A 3,982-nucleotide genomic window follows, 5' to 3' on the forward strand; every position below is an offset into this window, starting at 1 on the left:
AAATGAGCAATGACAGTACCCAAACACTTATCTTTTCCTTTCTAAAATACAGAAATGAAAATGTCAGGATTCTGTTAGACATAGGCAAACAAGAAACAAGAAAACAAAACTCTTTGGGAGCATTTACCTTTATAAGAGAGAAGTGTTAAATCTTAAAAGTAGAGTAACTTGGACTACAGAATTAAATTTATCTGAAATACACTGTAAAATAATATTTCACATCACTTGGATAAAATCACTTAAAAATTTCAATTCCATTTTATATTTTGGATTAAGTAACTTCACGCATAAGCATTTATTTATACAAAATAATTTTTAAAGGAATATGCTAGCTATATGACCTTGGGCAATTTACTTAGCTTTCCTGTAAAATGAATATTTCTCACCTTTAAAATGGGGATAACAGCTTTGATACAAAGATTAAATGAAATAATATAATTACATACATAGTTTTAAATAGCTACAGCTAATATCGACGTTAACAATATTCACAACATGTACAAACAGCCTCAAATTGAGGTGCATACACGTATTCTGTGGATTTTCAAATATGACTTTGGAAAAATGGCAGCCATATGTACACATATGTATTAAAGTTAATATGCAGAAATTGAGATTATTAGACTGTGTTACAATTTTCTATTCTTAACTAGATTGTTTGGTCAGTGTTTCCTGCCTTAAATTTTCATTATTAAATGAAACATGAACAGCATAGCTATGAAGGAAGGTTATCTTCATTTAGCTATAACAAGATTAATATGGATCAGAAGACTTATCTGATTGCATCCTTAAGATCATCAGGATTTGAAGTGCTGCTTCCCCATGCATAATTGGGCTTTAAAAATTCTATGATTCTCCATTAGTGAGTCAGATATTCTAAGGGCAAAAGCTCTTTCCCAGTTGTCAAGTAGACAAACTTGAAAGCTATATTAACTCTTTAGGTTGCCAAAGAACTATAATGGGCCTAAGGTAATAACTCACTGAATCTGACTTTAGTGACCTGAATTAATTAGAAATTAACTTCAGTTTGGGGTAAACCTTATACTAAATAGTAAATTCCAAGAAAACAAAAACACTAAGAGGTAAATTATTTCACTACATTATTCAAATTTTTATTTTAAACTTCATTTGTATCTTTATATTCCTATGACTATTTTAATGGATTTGATGGAAAATATATGATTGATAAATTTGACAAATATGAGCACTCGCTTCAGCAGCACATATACTAAAATTGAAATGATACAGAGACACTTAGCATGGCCCCTGCGCAAGAATGACACACAAATTCATGAAGCAATCCGTGTTTTCAAGACCTTTGGACTGCAAAAAAAAAAAAAAAAAAAAAATGACATATGTGATATTAAGCTAAAGAAACCAAGATTTTGAAAGCAACGTTAAGAAATCTAAGGTTGTTACAACTCAACTTTTCCTTCATATAAACTCAAAAAAGCCTCTTGGCCACTGCCTCTTTTCAGGATCTCCATCCTTAATGAAGGACATGCAAATAAATTCAGAAAAGGAGAAACACATTAATCATTTGGCATTTGATAGTCTTGAATTCTACTATTCTTATTATAGACTATCTGGCATCATATGGCAATGTGAGGTTTTATTTTCAGTGAAAAATCTCAATACTAAGTAGAAAAATATGGCTATAAAATGATACATTTTTTATTTCATCTATGTGAAAATATACAGAAGTTTAAAAGTCGTTATATATAAGCATTAAAATCACTTGGGATCTTTATATTCTTTATCTTCTGTTTCTCAAATTGTATATGCTATATATGTATATTGTTTATAAGCAATGGAAATAATGTGATATCTTAAAACACTGGAAATTTTTTTGCCACAAAGACCAAAAGGAGTCTCAAACCTTCTACTCCTATAACCAAAATTTTCTGTCTCCAGATCTCTCAAAATACTTACATTAATAATACATTATATTATAATATATTCTTTTTTTAATAAATTTATTTTATTTACTTATTTATTTTTGGCTGCGTTGGGTCTTCTTTGTTGTGCGCGGGTTTTCTCTAGCTGCAGAGAGCAGAGGTCACTCTTCGTTGCGGTATACGAGGAGCACAGGCTCCAGGTGCGCAGGCTTCAGTACTTGTGGCACGCAGGCTCAGTAGTTGTGGTGCACGGGCCCAGCAGCTCTGTGGCACGTGGGATCCTCCTGGACCAGGGCTCGAACCTGTGTCCCCTGCATTGGCAGGCGGATTCTTAACCACTGCGCCACCAGGGAAGCCCCATAATACATTCTAATAAGAAAACACATTAGGGCTTCCCTGGTGGCGCAGTGGTTGAGAATCTGCCTGCCAATGCAGGGAACACGGGTTCGAGCCCTGGTCTGGGAGGATCCCACATGCCGTGGAGCAACTAAGCCCATGAGCCACAACTACTGAGCCTGCGGTCCGCAACAAGAGAGGCCGCGACAGTGAGAGGCCCGCACACCGCGATGAAGAGTGGCCCCCGCTCGCCGCAACTAGAGAAAGCCCTCGCACAGAAACGAAGACCCAACACAGACATAAATAAATAAATAAATAAATAAAGACGCTTTCATTAAAAAAAAAAAAAGAAAACACATTAGCCTCTGGCTGCTTCAAGGCTATATTTGATAAGTTTTTGAACTCCCAGCTTGTTATGGGCAGTAGGGAGAATAGCTCTGTTCTCAGTAGTTGTGTTTTTCCCGACAGCAGTTCCTCAGGGCAGTGCACAGACACCTTTTAACACATGAACAAATGTGTTTGTGGGTTAAACAAGGTCCAGGCTCTGCAATCATGACCCAACAAAGGGCTTCATAACGTGTCTTTCCACCTATTTCGTAGTCTAGTTTTTCCAAGATATACTCCTAAGAAAATACTTACCAGAAAAAAAAAAAAAAAAAAAAAGTGGCGTATGGTTCACTCTATCCAGTGTCTGAAGCTGTGTTTCTATGGCAACATTTAGAATTTGAAACACTCCAAGAGCCACCATTTCTCCTGTTAACAACAAACTTTTCAGGGAAACTGCTGAACTCGTAGTGACTTTTTTTTGTTTTTACAGTGAGACGTTTTCAAGAATTTATTTTTCTCTAAGTCTGCAGTAGGCAGGAAAAAAAGGAAAAATGTATCTTCTAACACCGCTTTTTCTTATCTGCTTTCTCACTTCAAACAAGTTTCTCACTGTGTTTCTGCCCATATTTTCCCAAATCCTAAATCGAAAAATTTGAATATATTTGTGATAAGTACTCAAGGCTGATCAATGTTCTTAAGTCAAAATGTACAGCACAATGAGATACTTTATATTAATTACATGGTGTCTTATCCTTAAAAAATTACGTCTATTATTTCATTTGAGCCCCCCAGTAGTGGGACAGTTATTATACCCACTTAACAGATGTGTGACTAAGTTATGAGGGAGGATTTTGCCTAAAGTCAAATGTGTATTAAAAGCAGTGGTGTTTCTAGAACCCATGTTTTCTGACTTTAAACTCTGCTGTCTACCAGATAATCTTCTTGATACTCTCTATTCATTACTGAGGTCTTAGAAGGTGGTAGATCTTAGATCCTATTTTACAGTTTCATACTCTGTTCACAATGGACCCTGAATGCAAAATCATACTTATCTAAACTTTAGAAAAATATGGAACTACACTTAGTCTGATTACAGCTAAACATAGGAGGCACTGTGCCAGTTGCTGCCTTTTGCTCCTACATTGTGCCTACAAAACAAACAAACTAGTGGCTTTCTAAATATTACATTAACATTTTCTTCAACATAGATGTATTATAAATAATCTAGTGGCATAATTATGAGAAAAGCTTATATATTCAGCAGCAAATATTCTGTATTATTTAATACATCTGTGGTTAGCCAGTTTAAAAGGTTGTATATATGTGATATAGGTACAAAAATATTCCTTCTTATAAATATTAGATAAATTAACCTCAAAACAAGTTGACTTTGTTAAGTTGGAATAGTCTGGTGACACAAT

At 34.8% G+C, this 3,982-nt stretch overlaps 1 non-coding gene across 1 annotated transcript; it reads left to right on the forward strand.

Annotated features, from left to right (window-relative positions):
- The first annotated feature begins 1,204 nt into the window (after positions 1 to 1,204).
- Positions 1,205 to 1,311, forward strand: LOC132358025 (U6 spliceosomal RNA). The gene has a single exon (XR_009500388.1). It is a non-coding gene; the product is annotated as a U6 spliceosomal RNA (small nuclear RNA).
- Positions 1,312 to 3,982: the final 2,671 nt, after the last annotated feature.

This window comes from Balaenoptera ricei, chromosome X (assembly GCF_028023285.1).
Source record: "Balaenoptera ricei isolate mBalRic1 chromosome X, mBalRic1.hap2, whole genome shotgun sequence".
Taxonomy (NCBI): Eukaryota; Metazoa; Chordata; class Mammalia; order Artiodactyla; family Balaenopteridae; genus Balaenoptera; species Balaenoptera ricei.